Source organism: Halichoerus grypus, chromosome 10, assembly GCF_964656455.1.
Source record: "Halichoerus grypus chromosome 10, mHalGry1.hap1.1, whole genome shotgun sequence".
Classification (NCBI taxonomy): Eukaryota; Metazoa; Chordata; class Mammalia; order Carnivora; family Phocidae; genus Halichoerus; species Halichoerus grypus.
Window position 1 is genome coordinate 11,046,580 of NC_135721.1, and position 19,059 is coordinate 11,065,638.

Consider the following 19,059-nt stretch of genomic DNA (forward strand, 5'->3'; position numbering starts at 1 on the left):
TTTTTTTTTTTTAAGATTTTATTTATTTATTTGACAGAGAGAGACACAGCGAGAGAGGGAACACAAGCAGGGGGAGTGGGAGAGGGAGAAGCAGGCTTCCCGCGGAGCAGGGAGCCCGATGCGGGGCTCGATCCCAGGACCCCGGGATCACGACCTGAGCCGAAGGCAGACGCTTAATGACTGAGCCACCCAGGCGCCCCTCTATGAATCTTTTAAAGGCATTTAAATAAGTATACTGCAGCTGTACAGGAAATCTTCATTGTTTTCTTGATTTTTTTTTTCCTTAAAAAAATATCAGAGAGCTACTTGTCAGTACCAAGATAAAGCATATTGCATCTAAGTTATATCCCGCTGACAGTCTGTTTTGTAGCATTGCTAAATATCATGCCTGGATTGCTTTCGGTAAAAAAAATATATATATAAGAAAGATAGCATACATCAAGTCCAAAGAGTGATTTTTCTCACTGTAACTACTGTAACATGCCACAGCAATCTTGCCTAGCAGATGGACCACTGGGTGATGGTTAGCTGCTAAGCCCTGCTTGATAATTTATTGGCTCTTCCTGGTCTCAGCAGATGCCTCATGTATTCAGATTTGGCTAAGCCCACAGTCTCAGAGTCAGGTTATTTTGTTTCTGGTCATCCCAGTAAATCAGACGTGCATCACATGGACAATGTTTATGGTTCTGTTCCCAAGCCTATTCTCAACTCCCTGTCCATAAGGTGGGCCAGATTGTAACATCTTCCTTCTTTGTCACCCATGAATAATATTGGAAAACAGAAACAATACATGTGCTTTTTCATGTTCCTGCTGAAAACAAGCATGTGCTGGCTGGACCAAGTGCAAGAAGACCGAAGGATCTGAGCTACATAGAAAGAGTCAGAAAGTTTAAAATGAATGTATTAGTTATCTATCGGTACATAACAAATTACCTTAAACTTAGCAGCTTGGAACAATGCATATTATTTCACAGTTGCTGTGGGTCAAAAATTGGGCATGACTTAGCTGGTTCCTCTGCTTTACAATCTCTCATGAGATTACAGTCACAATGTTTGGCCATGAGTGGGGTCTTACCTGAAGGCTTGACTGCGGAAGAATCTACTGCTAAATTCACTCACAAGGCTGTTGGTAGGATTCAGTTCCTGAGGGCCTTCGTTTCTTGCTGGCTGCTGGCCAGATGCTACCTTCATTTCCTTTGCCAGATGACCAACATGGCAGCTTGCTTCATCCAAGCCAGAAGGGGGAGTGTCTACAGGAAGACAGAAGTTACCATCTTCTATAACCTAATCACCAAAGTGCCATCCCATTACCTTTGTCACACTCTATGGTTAGAAACAAATTGAGAGGAGGGAATTACACAAAGTGTCAATACCAGCAGGTAGAGATCATTAAAGGACATCTTAGAGTCTGCCTGTCACAGTGGAAGTCAAAACTGGACTTCCATGCAGGGGTAGGTGATGGGGACAGTGGGGACTGGACATTGCTCTGCTCCCCCAGCCACCTGCCCTGAAGCAGCACTGTGGCCACCCTGGATAAGAAATACCCATTTAGCAATTTACCTGACATTTTACACAAAAGTACTATATGTACTTTTAAAAGTAGCCTCCAGTCAAAAATGCACATTCCTGGGAAGAGGGGCAACTCCATAAGTAGGAAGAGGTGGGGTCTGTGATAAACTGGAAGAGTAATGCTCCAACCCAAAGGCATTCAAATTCTTTCTCCCCACTCCCTCCTGCCACAACTCCTTGGATATAGTCTCTTCCAAACAAATCACATGTGTGGGCTAAACACAGCCAAGACCTCCAAATAGGACCCTTTTTTACAGCTCGCTGCACCCAAGATTCAGCCCCTTCCTTCTGGGAGAGGTGAGGGTGCCACCATCCTTGTGAACTTGCTCTCACTTCCATGCTCAGCCCTGAGAGCTGGCCATGGAGTAATGGAGGAGGGGCTGCCCTCTTGAGAAGGCAGGTCCTAGTCTGCCAACCTCACTCTACCCTGGAATCATCTTGCCTCCTATCCTAGTTCTCTGTACTTTATCCGTTCAGTGAGAGATTACTGAGCACCTGTGCTGTGGCAGGCACTGTGAGAGGCATTGATGTTAGGATGGAAACAAGATTCTTGCCTTGGAGAGGAAAGAAATCCATGTAAAGAAATCAACACAGGGTGCCTGGGTGGCTCAGCCATTAGGCATCTGCCTTCAGCTCAGGTCATGATCCCAGGGTCCTGGGATCGAACCCCACATTGGGCTCCCTGCTCTGCGGGAAGCCTGCTTCTCCCTCTCCCACCCCTACTTGTGTTCCCTCTCTCACTGTGTCTCTATCAAATAAATAAATAAATAAAATCTTTAAAAAGGAAAAAAAAAAGAGATCACTAAAGTTTTCTCTGTGCATAATCTCAGTCTGACCCAAGCAGGTCTGGGGCACAAAGAATGTCAGAATGATGTCAGAAAAGAGTTCAGAGATGAAAAGATATTTGGTTTGAACTAAGACTTTTAAACTTAGTAGGTGTTAAGTGAAAACATCCCACTGGCCAAAGGAGAGCATAAAAAGGCAGGAGGGTCATCTTAGTGACTAGATCTGTAAGACAAATGCAAGAGCCTGAGACCCCCTGAGGACTGCAGCCCCATCCCTGAGGGCCACCTGGGCCACATTAACAAGTCTGCACTAGGCCCCACAGGCAACGAAAAGCCCCTGAAGAGTTTCTGACAGAGGTCATAGGCATGATAAGACTGGCATTTTAGAGAGCTCACTATGGCCTCATTGGGGCCAGATTAGAGAGGGTCAAGCTTAAAGCTCTGGGCCAGTTGTGGAGCTTCCTCAGTGATCCAGTGGGGAGAGGGGTGAGGTATGGATGGAGAGATGTCAAGGGGCAGGGTTGACAGAAGGATGACTGGTGGGAAGTTGGCCTGCCCTGGGACAGGAGGAATAGGGGTGTCACATAGGCAGCGGGAAAGGGAGTTACTGCCAAAATCTCAAAACCATTTAGAAGGAGGAAGGAAAGTATAGGGGGCAACTCAGTAGATGGTAGCACCAGTTTCTGGAATAATTAGCGTAGAACATGGAACAGCTTTGAACAGAAAGATGCTGAGGCTGCTTTTGCACACACAGAGCATAATGTTCCTGTGGCTTATTCCAGTGGAGATGAACAGCAAACAGGTGTATGCACAGGTCTGGAGCTCAGGGTGGAGGTCTTTGCAACTTTCCTAAAATCATAATCTTTTCTCCCAGAAAGGATGGTTTCAGTCCTCTCCATCTAAAAATCCATAGAATCTTAGTAAATAAACTTAAGAATGAATGTTTGAATTTTAGCTTTTTACTGTTGCAGAAAAAGGAAATGGGGTTTCTCTCATTGACCCGTGAGCCTAGAAAGTATGATGTCATTTCCAAGCCACTAGGAGGATGAAGTTGCTCCTGGAGCATGAGATGCCTGTCAAGTTCAAAACCAGAGAAAGAAATGACCTGGACTTAAGGAACCAACTTCATGTTCTGTGTTGTGAGTGAGTAAGAGTGTGAGTGTGTGTGTGTGAATAAGTGAGTGTGTGTGTGTGTGATTTATAAGCCTCAGAAATCATCCTTCCCAAGCACTATACTTGACTGGAATCCAAGGAAGGATAACACAGAGAATTGCAAAATACAATTTCTATTATACATTTTTTACAACTTATCTTTGCTATAATGACAAATATGGTTGCTAAAATCTTTCCCATATTCCCTACCAAAATCTACCCCTACCCACACACCCTTTTCCAAACCCAAACCTTCTAGCCTGCCATTATTCATATTTATTGACTATCTGCTATATGCCAGAATCCCAGGCAGGCACCTCTGTGTTCAGAAACAGAAGGTCCTTATTTAAATGAAGATGTTACCTTGGAGATAAAGCATATTGAACTAAAGTCGTCTTTGGGTGTTTTACCAATTTGGGAAGCCTGGCCCCTTGCAGGACCTGAGTGACCAGACAGCAGTGACTTTTGGCAAGGTATAAGAAGAGGACCCAAGCTATGTGGCAGAAGGAGGGTCTGATATGGGTCCTATTATTTCCCAGTGTGTACTTGAGTTAATCACTCTCCTTTGCTGGACATTAGTTTTCCCATCCACAAAATAAGGAGACAATGTTAGATTAGAGATAATTTAAGTTTTATTGATGGTAAAATGGAGGGATCAGGAAAAGTTCAGATTGGAGAGAAACCCTCTTGGGAAGACAGTAGGGTTTTTTAAAAATCGTTGGCAAAGGAGCTGATTACTCATAGGAAGTAGGAAAATATCAACTGTAACTGGCTTTACTATTTTACCTACTACTCATTTTGGGTAAACAGTGTTCACTTATTCATTCATCATTACCCCAAGCCAACCTTGGGGTAAGCTCTACATGAGCACTGGAAATAGATACTTCCGTGTGTCCCTTCCTTTTAGGAGCTCAGAGTTCATGGGGAGCAGATCTTCAGTGGGTGGTAAGGGCTAATGGAGTTTGTACAAAGTGCAGTGGAAGCAAAGAGGGCTAACTGTGGCAGGTGGACCTACCAGAGGTGACACTTCATCCATCTAACACATGCTTCTCTAGTGTTTGCCCCAAGACAGGTAGTAGCCCCGCCCTCTGCAGTCCCAGGGTGAACCAAACAAGGTCTGTACTCTGCAGTGAAAAAGCTTACATCGGAGCTTGAAAGAAAAGGTAGAGATTTATCTATTGAACAAGGGCAACAAAGACACCTCAGTACAGAGGAAATGGGACAGACCACATGGCTCACAGTGTGAAAGACATGGGGATGTTAAGGAGCCTGCAAGTGACCTACTCCCGCCTCCCCCCCGAGAAGCATGACTTCCAAGGAGTGAGAGGAGATGCAGTTTAGGGGCAAGGCAGGTGCCCTGTGCCCTGCAGCCCTGTGGACCAACCACGCTGAAGAAGGAGGGACACAGGAAGGCATCAAAATTCTCTAAGCTGGGGATGGGGTGGCCTGATCAGATTGACATTTTTTGGAAAAATCTTTCCTGCAGCTGGGTGGAGACTAGTTTGGAAGAAAAGAAGACTGGAGGCAAAGTTTTGCAGTCATTTAAGAAGGTGAATGTTGGAAGCGAACTGCTACTCGGCTCTCTTTAGTTTACTTTTACCTCCCTAGCCTGGACCTTTTCTTTGCATAAGCAATCATTTCAGCGTGCCCCATTCAGAAAACTCTATAAAACTCACACAGTGCACTGCCACAGGCAGGACGCCTCTCCTTTCTGATATTCCCAAGAGTCTACACATAAATGTGGAGGCTGGAACACTCTTGAAATTTAAGGGATTTTGAATGATACAAACTAAGATCAATCCAAGAACAACACAATCAAATAGTTTTTCCAGGGGTTTTCTCCGGAACTTCTCAGAGCACGCTAAATGCAGGTTACTGCCACCGAGAAGATATGAGAAATTTTAACATCTCCCAAAATATATTCAGGAATATATAATGGACTACTTGGTGCTCATTTGAAATTCTGCTTTGGAATAAATGGCCAGAAAGAAGCTGCTTTATATTCCTTTTACTACAAATGCCTCACAGCTGAATCCACAGAGCCACAGGCTGCCTGTTAAGTCTCCTCTCCAGATATATGCAAAAGGCTTCCAGCGTGCATTCATTTATCTGACGTTGACATTGAAAACTGAGCAAATTTAAGACAAATCTAAATGTTGTCCTCAGCGGAGCTGAGACACTCCAGTGGTATCCCCTCAGGTTCCTTGTTATTTCGCGTATAATAATGTCCCCTAGTTATCCAAAAAGATCAAACTCGAGGTTTCCTTTTGACCAGACAATTAGCCTTCTGTGAAATTCTGTTCTCTTTTTCCCATACAGAGCCAGAGTAATGCCAGGAGTAGTGGGACCTTTTAGGGAAGGGTGCCAACGCCCTCACTTAATTTTTCTGCAGGTCAGAGAAGTGGAGGAATTGCTTTTTCTCAAAGCATTCCCTCCCCCTATACAATTATTTCTCCAATGAAAGGCTCATTTAGATCCGTGCGTGATACTTCTAAAATGCAGCATATCCTACAAGACAGGTTTCTCTGCTCTTCCCACCTTCACCTGAATTATATTAATTGACGATTCTCCAGCACCTGATGGAAGGCTGCATTCTGGGACTGACAGTTTAGATTGGAAAGTCATGTGTGAGATTCAGACAAGCGTAAGTAAGTTTCTACAGTGACTTTGATTTCCCCACGCCTTCATGAAATAGAAGGTATGTCCCCCCCCAAAGAATTTTTACAAAGATCAATGTTCAGACTCAGTGCCTGGTGCCCCCGGGTCATGCAGATCAGGAAACACTACACAGTGCTCACAAAGTTTACTATAATCATGTAACAATAATAATTAATCACATTTTTACTCTTTTTCTCAATATGCAGAATTCTTACAAAGATGATCTCAGGAGCACTTCTCCAGGGAGATTTCTTGGCACCGTCCCTAGCTCTCCCCCCACTCCTCTGAGAGGTATTATTCTAGAAAGTTCTCAACTAGAAATAGTCACAAACCCTAGAACTCAGTTCTTCTCTTGGTATCTGCATGACCTAGCAAGACTGCCAACTCCCAGTTTGCTAATTATTAACACAATCATCTACAGCAGCCTCATGTGTAATCTATAAAATATGCTCATAAAACTGTAGGCTATGATTATGTAAAAGTTGAGAAAGTGTCCAGAAAAGCACTTTGTGCACTGTGACCCCCTCTGCATCTTGGCTCATGTGTCTGCTCCTTTTGGAATGGAATTTTCCTCTTTTCCATATGACAAAATCATATTCATCTTCAAAGTCATTGTTTCAAAGGAATATTTTCTGAATCCTTCAAAGTCACTGCTTCTGTGGAATATTTTGAGTCCCCACCTGGAATGGCTTGTGCAACCCCCCCTCAGTGATCCCCACATACCTCTCTTCTTGCTACATTCTCACATGGCCAATTGTATATTCTCTTGTCCTCTTAATAGACTGTGAACCACAAGAGGGCCAGAACTGTGTCTTACTCCACTTTGTGATACGTACAAGAGTTAAATGAAGCTACAGTAAATATGGCGAAATGGAATGAAATTTAGTCACCCAAATTTTCAACTGCCCCTTAGTTCATTCCCTCCATGAGAATACACCCCAAGTTTTAAAATAAAAGTCAATGAGAATGTAAGATCCCCAGGTAAGAATCCACTCATCCTTTAGCCTGTTTAATTGCTGCCCCCACACATGTTCTAGAAAGCATGCACTGCCTCCTAGTACAGTGAGTCTGAAACTTCAGTGTGCTTAAGAATCCCCGAGAAACTATTAAATTCGTATTTCTGGGAAGAGTGTGATTGGGCCAGAATTCTACATTTTAACAAATTCTTTAGTGGCCCTGTTATAAGAACTCATCAAATCTCACTTTGGGGAAACATGGTCCTGGTGAAATTAATAGAGATCTCGCCTGAACCCCTGGAAGCTTCTCATCCAGCCAACACCTATCATACTTCAGGCTTCCCTAGAAAGTGCTGGCACACCGTAAGGCTTTTAAAACAGCAATGAGGTAAACTAAAGAGTTTTTACTGAAGCGAGAATGACCTTGGTTCCAATAGGCTCCACTAATGGTTGGCTATTGACCTTGGCTCTTTCCTGGAGTATGAAAATTGGGGGCAATAACATTTTTCCAGTTGGTAGTGGTGCAGATAAGGAAAAATGCATATAATAGTTCCTGGTATATAATAGGTGCTCAGTAAGAAAGAGCTTTCTTCTTCCTTTTTTTAAAAATTGTTGTAAAGTACACATAGCATAAAATTTACCATTTTAACCAATTTTAAATATACAGGTCTGTGGCATTAAGTACATTCACACTGTTATGCAACCATTACCACCATCCATCTCCAGAACTTTTCATCTTCCCTGACTGAAACTCTGTATTCATTAAACACTGACTCCCCATTCCTTCCACCCCTCAATCCCTGGAAACCACCATTCGACCTTCTGTCTCTACAAATTTGACTACTGTGAGGAACCTCATGTAAGTGTGTGATGATTAATTTTACATGTCAGTTTGGCTGAGCCACACTGCCCATATATTTGGTCAAACAGTATTCTGGATGTTTCTGTCAGGGTGTTTTTGAATGAAATTACCATTTAAATTGGTAGACTTTGAGTAAAGTAGATTGCCCTCTGTAATATGGATGGGCCTTATTTAATCAGCTGAAGGCTTGAACAGAAGAAAAGATGATTCCCCCCTGATCAAGAGGGAATTCTCCAGCAGACTGCCTTTAGACTTCATCTACAACACTCGTTGTTGCTGGTTTACCAGAAGACTGCCTTTGGATTCAAACTGCAACTCTTTCCTGAGTCTTCAGCTTCCCATATGAGATTTTGGATTTGCCAAACCTCCACAGTCACATGAGCCAATTCCTTAAAATAAATCTCTTCTTATACATGTGAACATATAGTGGTTCTATTTCTCTGGAGAACCCTGACTAATACAAAGCAGAAGCACACAATATTTGTTTTTTGTGACTGGTGTATTTAACTGAGCATACTGTCTTCAAGTTTCATCCATGTGATAGCATGTGTCAACACTTCCTCCTTTTGAAGGCTAAATAGTATTCCATCATCTGTACATACCACATTTGCTAATCCATTCATCTGTCAATGGGCGGTTGAGTTGCTTCCATCTTTTGGCTATTGTGAATGATGCTGCTGTGAACACAGGTGTACAAATATCTGTTAGAGATCCTGCTTTCACTTCATTTGGGTATAAGCTCAGAAGTAGAATTGCTAGTTCATACAGTAATTCTATGTTTAATCTTTTTGAGGAATCACTCTGTCATTTTCCACAATGACTGCTCCAGTTTATATCCCCTCTAGCAATGCACAGGCTTCCAATTTCTCCATATCTTTGTCAAGATATTTGGTTATTTTCTGTTTTTTTTCTTCTTTTTTTTGATAATAGCATCACAATTAGTTTGGAGTATTATTACACTGTGGTTTTGATTTGCATTTCCCTAATGACTAACGATGTTAAGCATCTTTTCTTATGGCTTATTGGCCATTTATGTATCTTCTTTGGAGAAATATCTATTTAAGTGCTTTGTCTATTTTTCAATTAGGACATTTGTTTTTGTCGTTGTTGTTGTTGAATTATAGGAGTTATAGAGAGAATTTTATTATTAACAAGAGTTATTATGGATTTTTCCACAGGGTATTTTGTCTGTTATTCCTTTCTTTATCTTTTCATATTTACTGTTTTCCACTTTATTTTTCCCTTTGTCTTGTTAATTTTTCAAGACTTGTTAGCTTGCTACTTGCTAGTTTTGTAGGTTATTAACATCTTCCTAATAATACTGTGCTATATCAGAAACATACAAATGAATGTTTTCTTCCTCTGAGTATCCCCTTCTATTTTCTTCTTCTGACTTGAGAATCTCCCTAGTGTCATGTCATGAAGACCTAACTGCACAACCCTCTGCCTTTGATTCCAAATGCCACTCTCATGACTATATAATAACTGGAATCCCGGGGTGATTATTTTTATTTCTAAGCATATAGCTTCCCACAGCACAGAGGAGACACACAAAATGCTTTTCCCAATAGAAAAAGAAAGTACAGGAGTTAGATATGCTTTTGTTTGTTATAAGCTTATGTCACACTTGGGGAGAGTTTTGGGTAGAAAATAGAAAAAAATAATGATTTTTTTATATAAGATATAGTTACATAATATAATAAAATAAATACATAACTCAATTTGGCAATATTAGTACACTTCTCATTTTAGTATAAATAATAGGCAATCATTTTTATGAGTCACATTTTTGGCACTCAAATATTTCTTCATCGATTTTTACCTAAAAGGAAACTCAGTTTAGTTTAAGGAGTTAGCCAGACTGGTATTTTTTTTAAAGACCATGTATTTCACCATGACATTAATTGATACAATCCAAATCACAAAATTTTAGAAATCCTACTGTAGTTGGAAAGGACCAAAGGGAAACAATACCCTTTGCCAGAAATGAACGGAATTTTGGACAGGGAAGAGCCAGGGCTGGAATCTTATCCCATAGGTACATCTGTGCTCTCCTAACCCACACTTACTACCATCTCAGACGGCAGAGATGCAGTCCAAGGTGAGTGCGGGGTCAGCCCCCAGGCCCTATGCTCTGGACAGAACGCTGGCACTCATTTGTAAGCAAGCTCTAGGTGACCTTAAAGCATCTGCAGCACAACAGATACCTGGCTAGGAGCCTGCTCCTAGGAGCAGAACTTTACAAGGGTCAGACTTGAACCAGACAGTCTTTTCACCTGGTCTGCCCTTTTGTCCTCAGTGTGAGATTAGAATAATGTGGACCTCTGCCTCCCGCATGGACTAGAGAGCACCAGAATTGCCTGGAATGATGTTTTTCAAACTTGTGGTCCAGGACCAGCTATTCCAGAATCAAGAAGGGGAGAGGGATGCTTATTTAACATGCAGATTCCTGAGTCCTATCCTAGACCTACTGATTCAGAGTATCTGAGGATGGTCCTGAAGAGGATCCACTGTAACCAGCTCCCTCAGTGATTCTAAGGCTTGAGAGCCACTGGCCAAGATCTGGATCTGCTAACATATCTCAGAGTTACATACCAAAGTGTTCACAGACATTCCCATGGTCAGCAGTTTTCCCCATGATGAGAAGGATTTAATGCTGAAATAAAATGTTGACTTTTTTTTTTACAGTTATTTGTAAAACATATATTAAATGGGACTTTTCTTTGTTCTTGATTTTCTGTTGAAGTTCCAACGTTACGAAAAATGACCAATGCTCACACATTTTAAAGAGAAGGCCTGTGCCTGTCGGCTTTGCCAAGAGACAGCAAAACTGGTTCTACAACCCTCATCCCATCCTACAACTCCAGCTTATACAAAATAATAATAATAACAACAACAACAATAATGAAGAATTCAAAGGAGACTGATCAGAGTTAGAGTTTCTTTGAAGAGCATTGTCAACCTACAGAACTGGGGCACTATGCCTCTCTTTCCCGTGGGAGCTTGCTCCCCACTCCAGTCTGAGGCTGTAAGAAGCAAAACTTCAGTGGATTTACTTTTGGACATCAGGATCACCCCAGAGCTGGATGTTTTCAGGGCTGCAGAAATTCATAGCTTCATCCCAAGCTGCTACTGAAGAGGAACTTGGTAAAAAGAATTCTTGGGGCAGCTTGGCTTCCGACCCTTAAAGTCTGGTATGGTACAGAGGCTGGTGATTGGAGCTGCCCCCAAAACAGACAGAGAAGTTCTTCAATAGGAGCAATCTGTAATTTTGCTGGAGGAGGGTCAAGGGAGCTGTTCCACTGCCCATGGTGCACCATCTTGAAAGGACCTCACTCAAGACAACTGCAGGGAAGAGCAAGGAGCCCCCAGAAGGTGAAGGCTTTGCAGGCTAAGCCACTGGAGCACAGCTGAGGAGGAGACATAAGAAGTCTGTCTGTGAGCACGCTTCCTGGGTCAGGGAATACAGGATGGAGAGAATGGGAGTGGGTCTCTGAATATCCCCATGGAAAAGTCAGCATCTGGGAATCTATTACAGAGAGGGAAGTGACCCAGGGTTCAATAACATCAGTCATACTAGACGTTGCCTTTCTCCTTTCTCCTTGTTCTCAACTCTAATCCTGAAAAGCACAGAAGCCACTCAGGGGCAAGGAAGGAGGATCAGAAGAGTAGGATGGAGGAAGATGTAGGACAGACCATGCCGTGTTCACCACACCGTGTGTGCAATTTTATAGTCAGCCTGAGCTGAGAGACTGGAGAAGCATGGAATAGGATGAGCAAGGTATGTTTTGATTTAGATTGGATTGGACTTTTTAATACCTGCATCTGAGAATGACTGAAAGCTATGGGCTCTGCCAACAAAACCGTCCAAGGGCCAGGAAGTAATATCTGATAGAGCAGGATTGGGGGGGTGGGGAGGGTAAAATAAAGTAGTTTTCTGCTTGCACCTTCTGGGGTCTCACCTGTTCAATAAACCAATTAAAACCCTGTCGTTACCAGAAGCCCATGTGTGGTTCTCGCCAATGACTCCTGAATGGACAATAAACCTGAATATTTTCTATGTTGTCAGCATAAGACAGCTGGGCAGGCTTTGACATTGGAGACTTAAAAGAAAGATTCCAAAGAGAAATGGATTACGTTATTGACCAATTGCCTGCAGAAATATTGCTTTTCTAATCCCAAACCTTTGTAGTAAACATCACTTTTTAAATTACTATTATCACAAAACAGCAGCTGGAGAAACTGGAGAAGAGGTAGGGAAATGAAGGTATTTAATTGCCTAAATCTCATGAGCTCCATTGCTAACTGAGTATCTACCTTTTTCCAACAGAGAGCAAGAAGTTGACTCAGCTCTGGAATGGAGTTTCTGTGAGCACAGTGGCTGATGCAAGGAGCTCTTCACCCAGGGAAATGATGTTGGGGTACTGAGACCAAAAGACCAAAAAATGAATGGATGGATGGATGGATGGATGGATGGATGGTGGTTGGATGGATGGATGGATGGATGGACGGATAGAAGGATGGATGATGAATACCTAACAAGAATGTTAGGGAAACGATCCCCAACACCAGATTGGAAGAGTTGATAGCCTGGACCCAGAAAGATGCCAGCCTACCGAGAAAGCCAGGGGAACACACGCTGGTGGCAGTCTCCAACAATTAATTGTCCAGGAAACTCTTGGAATTTGAGTTCCTTTTTTGAAATTACGAGGACATGGTGTGTAGGTGGGTTTGTTGGGTTTAAAGAACCAGAAGTAGACAGGCTCCTCTCGCTTATACATCATCGATTCTGGGGCAGGCCTACAGGAGACAGATGTACCCCCATGGTCCTGGGTAATCTGCTGCAACACATGACGTGTAACACAAATTTGCTCATAAGTAATTGGTAAGTTGGGAACAATATAAAATAGTGCAGAAGCCACAATTCACAGCATTTTTTCCCAGCATGGTCTTATGGTACAAATAACAATAGCTGAACACAAGGACACTACACAGCTGTGTGCAGCAAGCCTTGGAAGAATCCAGTCCTCGGTGTTGCTATGCCCATATCCACCCTCTTCTTCAGGTGCATTTGGCCACATGGTCCACTGTGCAAGGGCTCTCCACCCCATTCTGCCAGATCGACGTGCATGAGGCTCTTGTCTCCTGAACGAGGCAGCCCAGCCATTCCTTACTCTCCCTTCTACCAAGGTCCTTCCATCCTTTTTCCAGTACAATCCTGTATATAGTATAGTATGTCCTTTTTTATTAGACATTAAACTTGGCTTTTATGTTTTTCACGGTGCTAGCATTTTTATGATGATTGGTATTATTTTTTCTGGTGGGATGGTAACAAGGTGGAGTGACCTGCCCATGATTTTCTAGTGCACAGTTTTGTAGCATGTGAGGTGTTTTCAGATTTTATGTATCACCTTACAGCAGGATCACTTTTCCTTCCTTCCTGCAGGAGCTTGGCAGAGTGAAGTCAGAAGAGCAAGAGTCCCTGGGTCCACCCCAGATGCACATTGGGGCTTTCAGGGTCAAGCCAAACAGCAACCTGGCCCTCCATCCTCACTGTTTTTACCCACTTCCCTGTGAATGCCTGTCTGGGGCTGGCATGGAAAACCTCTGAGCCCAAGATTTCACACTGGGCTCCTAGCTCTTCCAAAAGGCCTCAAGAGTCACTGATAGGGACCAGAAATGGCATGAGGATTATAGGCAGAAGTCCAGGGCTCCCCACTAATGATCCACTCACAGCAACTCCACTGTTATCTGTTTCATATATTGGGGCTCCAAAAACAGTAGATTTGGGTCAAAAAAAATTTTTAAACCATGCTGAGTGTCATCTAACCTGCTTCACAGTTAAGGACATGGAGACACACAGCTGGCTGATGACTGAGCCAGGAGGAGGCTCCTGCTTTGCATCTTTGTTTTGCTTTGCCTTTACTTTCAAAGACCACACCGAAGAAGAGGGTTTCTATCATTTGCCCACATTTGCGTATTATTAAAGGCACCAACATGACCAGGGCATCAGCTAGTTTCCTGAATGCTATTCCCTGAACTGAATCCCTAATCTACATGGAAGAAACTGCAGGAACACTTGGTACTTTTGAATGACACGGACACTATGGTCAGACTGCTAAAAGTGAAGTCAGTAACAGCAAAAGCCATTGTTTATTCCCTCCTTCTTGTTGGCATCTCCCAAAGCCCTAAAAATGTTAAAGCCTTCTTACAATAGATTCTATTGATGTGGTGATGTGGTTTCTATAGTTACTTTTGATAATGAAAAAAGGCATGTTTAGTTGAGATTGGAGATACTGTAGACATTAGAACTAATATTTCACTGAATATTGCTAAGGCAGCTAGCTCCCAGCAAGCTTTTTTTTTTTTTTGGTCAAAAGAAAGATGCTTCCAAAAAGAACCCTTTATTCCTGGCTTATCATACACAGTTATAAAGTGTGAAAGCTGGAGCTGTTTCTTAAGGCCTTCTACTACAATCCCCTCATTTGACATAGGAGGAAACCGAGGGCCAGAGAAGTTACGTCACTTGCTGGATAACCCACACGGTGCCAACTGGCAAGTCTGATTTCCAAACCATGCGCTTGTCACTCCACCTTTCTTCTCGTAACTCCAGAAGGAACAAAAACATTTCCTGTGTAAATTTACTCCTCAAACATCAAGAGTTCTTTCAATAACCATCCAGGTAGGCTTCTTTTGTCCATAAGCAGCCATCTTCAAAGGTGGAGGAAAAAAACACAAAACAGAAACCCCACAAGTTCAATAAAATGATGGATGGTCCAGGGCGACAAGGTAACTAATTATTAACTGTAACATTAAACGAGCAGTTAACAAAGATTAATCTTCCAGTCTGTATGCAAAGTACACAGATAACTCATTAGTTTTGCTAATTCATCCTTTTTTTTTTTTTTCTGGCATCCTGAATAAATGACCCACTTTTAAAAAAATGAGTGATCTTGCCTATGTGGGAGGGCCTAGCAAACGCGGGGGTGAGCCTCTTTCCTGAAGGATGTCCAAAGTCAGCAAACTCGATGGGAATAGAGTAAGAGGGGACTGTGATACACGGCTGTTTTCCCAGCACTGCCACGTTTATGATAATCTCTTTAATTACATGGGGTTGCTTTGCAATTATTTTTATCACAATATTAGAAATTCTATAACCAGCCTTTCATCTTGAATTTTAGCTACTAGAAATAAAAGCATTTCATTTCAAAAAGTCTTGTTTGTATAATATCCACATGTATCCATGTGGAAGGTAAATCATTCTAGGGTGAAGACTAACAAGCGAGGTTTACTCTTTATTGAGGGAAAAAAAAAACAACAGTGGTTGGTTTCTGAGGGGTACACATATGGGAGAGTCATGTGAAGCACTTTGATTTGAAGTAATGAGGTACCCAGGGAAATTTAAACCTCAGGATTTAGCAGACCTCAATGGTCTGAGATTTTACAAAAAGCAAAGGAAAGATTGTTTTCTATCAAAATAAATTTTATGTTATCAGAGGCCTATGAAAAGTAAAATTGACCCCATTTTCTCAACCCCCAGTCCCACTCCTCATGGGCAGCCACTACTAACAGCTTGTTTTAAAACTCTTACTGTGATGTTAAATAATGTAATTAAACTCCTCTTCCTTGCTTTGTCCGTTTTAGATAGAAACTTTTGATTTTCCAATATCAATTTGGGATATAAATAATGAAGACATTATACATTTCTACAAACTTCAACATCTCCCCCTTCTTCCTCTTGCTTCTCCTAGTGTTAAAATGTAAACTGAGGCACATTAAAATTTTGAAGTTTCTCTGTGCAACTAACTATCCATTAGAATAGGGAAGCACCAAGCCAAAAGTGGTTGAGAATGCCCCAGCTACAGGAGAGTTGGGCAGAGGTTTTTGTAGAGAAGACACAGAAGGTAAGCAAGGAAAGTATTTGATTGGCCACAGCTTACTCAGTTACCTTATTCGGGAAAGCCTAGTTGGCTATTTGTGATTGGCTGTCCTTGGGTTTCACTTTCTGATTCCAGTGTTTTGACTCTGGCTTGGGTTTTGGTTTGCTGACATAAGCTATCAAGACATTAGGGCCACCCCAGTGTGATGGACTCCTTGCTCAATTACTTTAACACTAGTTAAGTATTATTTATGTTCTGTCAAGGTTTATAATACTGAAACCCTCATCTATAACTTCTGTTAAGTCTGCCATATTGAGTCTATAGGTTGATTCAAAGAGAGAACCAAGTAATATAACTGGATCCATAAAGAAAAAAAAAAAGCCCTGTGTTATACAAAAGAGAATTCCAAGCAACAAAGTCTAATGAAACTTCTTTTCATTTCTTTGTAGCTTTTTTCATTCGCTCAGGCCATGCAATAATGCCCTTTTTGTACCCTACCATCTTCTTTTGTAGATTTCTTTTTTATTTTGCTAAAATAGCTCCTAAAGTAATTTTTTTCATCTAGGGTATGTGAAAGGTAAACTTTGAAATCATGTATTTTGGCTTTAACTTGACTGATGGTTCATCTGGATATAGAATTTTAGATGCAGACCATTTTCTCTTGGAATTGTAAAGACAATGCTCTATATCTATTCCCCCAAAGCTGCTAATGAAAACAGCCTATGTTGGTATAATGCTTGTTTCATTGTAAATGACATGTATTTTTCTCTCTTGGAGCCTGTAAGATTTTCTCTCTATCCTGGGATTTCTGAAATATATATTTTTCATTAATCCAGGATCTATCTTTTTTGATTAATCCGACTCAGCCTTCAATGTACCTTTCCATGTGAAGATTCAACTGCTCAACTCAGAAAATGATCTTCCTTTTTTTTTTTTTTTTGAATGACTTCATTTCCTTTATTATTTTTGTTTTCTCTTTCTAGAGCCGCAGTTGGATGGATGTTGAACCCTTGGATCTGTCCTTCACATTCCTTCCTTTGCTGCTCCTGTTTTCCTCCTCTGTCTGTTTATCCTACATCCTAGACTTTATCTTTGTGATCAGTTAATCATATCTATGTCCTTATTCAGGCCACCCACTGACATTTGGATTTCAGCATAATATTTTTTAATTTCCTATGTCTGATTATTTACTGACTACTCACTTTTTTACATTGGCCTTTTGGCATTATATTGACACAATATGCTCTCAAATCTAAAGATAATAAATAGGGTTTTGTTTTGTTTTGTTTTTTAAGTGTCTTATGCACCTTGAATTTGCTCTGTTTCTCACTTAGGTCCTTTTCATGCTATTGGGTTTGGCTCAAATCTGGTGATTTTTAGTTTTCCAATTATACTTATGGATGAAGGACAATATGGACTCATTATCAGTACTGTCAAGGTTTTCCTCAGTAGTTGTGTGAGTCTGTGAGGCCAATAATCCTCTCCCTTTAAGCAGCCCATTATTAACAGGTCAAACTCACACTGGTCTACTTGCTGGAAATCCGTCTCCGGGCTATTTCGGAGTTCTGCAGCAGAAAAGCTTGCCAGTGCCCAAGCACAGATCCTTATGGTCTGTCTGCTCCAGGCTCCTCATCATGCCCACACGTTCCTGCCTCTGCTGCTAGGCCTCCCTCTTGCCCACCTTGAGTGCCAATCTGCAGCAGGGGACCATGCAGGATCCTGTTATCAGTTAAACCCTGGCCCACTCAACCTCCTCCTGACATAAAACTACCAGAAAATGTGTGGGTGCAGCATCTCATCTCCCAAACCTTCTCCGGATAGTGCCAGCCTGGAAGTATTTCTAGGTTGTTTCTACTGAAACACTCAGACGAATGAACAGATCTGCATATAATGTTGAAGTCAATATAACTGGACCCTAAATTGCATGAAAAATCAATGTGAGAGGGCCACACCCTCACCAAAATAACCACCGTGCAGTAAAAACCACAGCAGAGTTAGGGGATTTTTTAGGAGAGGGGTCCAATCTTTCTCTACTCTTCCTGCAAAGATAAGTAAACCTCCATTGGCACAAACTGACCCAATGTCAACCAAGATCTTATTCATATGTTTTTATTCTTTAGTTTTGGGGGAATGAGAATAGAGAAGTAAGGACTTGGAAACTGATGTGGGAAACAAAGGCAGAAGAAAAATTATTAAATTTCCTTACTACCTACAGTGCATTGACAAGTCCTTGAAACGGGCAAAGTGACCTTCCTCTAGGGACTCAACTGCCTCGATGTTAATACTTTGCTAAGGATAAAGGCAGTTCTCGCCTAATCCCTCCCCACCCCCCAGGATCCTGTAAGTCTGCTTAAACATATAAAAATTCCTTTGGAAATTTCCTTTATCTCTAAACCCCCCAAGCATATGGCCCACCGATATACATCTGAAGGGTTCATGACTAAGGTTTTATTAGACGGTAATAAATGACCTTTTCCCAACAATAGCTAGCCCCCTCAAGGTCCTGGAAACCTTGCTTCCAAAATTCCCTAGAGACTTATGCTATCCATAACCCCCTCCTTGAAAGTATATAATGAGCCACTCCTCATGACCTCACTGCAGCTCCTTCTGCCCATGGGTCCTGTCCCCATGCTTTAATAAAATCACCTTTTTGCATCAAAAGACATCTCAAGAATTCTTTCTTGGCCATTGGCTTCAAACCCTAACGTCTTTCCTACATCAGAAACCACAATTATGACTGGACTTATCAGTGAATTGGATATTGGAGTATCTTCATACCTAAGCCAGGTTTTCCTATTGCACCCCTGAGGGTAATCTGAGGCAGAAGGAAGAAGGACTCCGCTTCAGGCAAAACTCGAGTTTGTTCAAGGCGATGGCAGCATTCAAGGAGAAACAAGGTAGAGGGATGTGGACAGAGCAGGCCACCGCATCTCTAGAGCCACCTGTGGCCATACCAGGAATCAAAGGCCACCAACCCGATAAGTCTTTGATCTTTCTCTCTCATCTTTAGCCAATTTGGGGCTGATGCAAAGCTGTGATTTATTGGAGGAGCTCGGATGGTGGGAGGGAGGACAGAGGGGAGGCAGAGTGACAAGCTGGAGAGAGATGGATGATGGACAGGACAAGAAGGAAACAGAGCACCAGAGTGGAACCTGCCACCAAGTAGCTGATCTTTTGATGAGAAATGGATCCCAGGG